A 965-nucleotide genomic window follows, 5' to 3' on the forward strand; every position below is an offset into this window, starting at 1 on the left:
TTTTCTTGAGACAGGGTCTTTCTCTGTCACTCAGGCTGGAGTGCAGTGGTTTGATCATAGCTAACTGCAGTCATGAAACACTGGGCTCAAGAGATCCTTCCACATTAGTCTCCCAAGTAGCTGGGACCATAGGCACACACCAACATGTCTGGCTAATTTTTAAAAACTTTTTGTAGAAACAAGGTCTCATGTTGCCCAGGCTGGTCTTGAACTCCTGAGCTCACACAATCCTCCTGCTTTGGGCTTCCAAAGTGCTGGGATTACAGGTGTGAGTCACTGTACCTATCCTCAAAGGTGTGTGTATATATATATATATATATATATGTATTTAACACTTGCAAAATTAATTTTTAAATATTAAAGTGTATATCAAAATAAAATATGTCATATGTGCCATATATATAAACAGTCAAGCTGCTCAGCTATAGGTCTGCTGGAGTTTGCTGGAGGTCCAGTCCAGACACTGTTTGCCTGGGTATCACCAGCCAAAGCTGCAGAACAGCAAAAGATTGCTGCCTGTTTCTTCCTCTGGAAGCTTCATTCCAGAGGGTCAGCCCCCAGATGCCAGCCGGAGCTCCTCTGTATGAGGTGTCTATCAATCCCTGCTGGGAGGTGTCTCCCAATTAGGAGGTATGGGGCCAGGGACCCACTTGAGGAGGCAGTTTGTCCCTTAGCAGAGCTTGAGTGCTGTGCTAGGAGATCTGCTGCTCTCTTCAGAGCTGGCAGGCAGGAACGTTTATGTCTGCTGAAGCTGTGCTCACAGCCACTCCTTGCCCCAGGTGCTCTGTCCCAGGGAGATGGGAGTTTTATCTATAAGCCCATAACTGGGGCTGCTGCCTTTTTAGAGGTGTCCTACCCAGAGAGGAGGTACCTAAAAAAGCAGTGTGGCTACAGTGGCTTTGCTGAGCTGTGGGGGGCTCCACCCAGTTCAAACTTCCTGGTGGCTTTGTTTACACAGTGAGGGA

Source organism: Cebus imitator, unplaced genomic scaffold (assembly GCF_001604975.1).
Source record: "Cebus imitator isolate Cc_AM_T3 unplaced genomic scaffold, Cebus_imitator-1.0 Scaffold709, whole genome shotgun sequence".
NCBI classification, from domain to species: Eukaryota; Metazoa; Chordata; class Mammalia; order Primates; family Cebidae; genus Cebus; species Cebus imitator.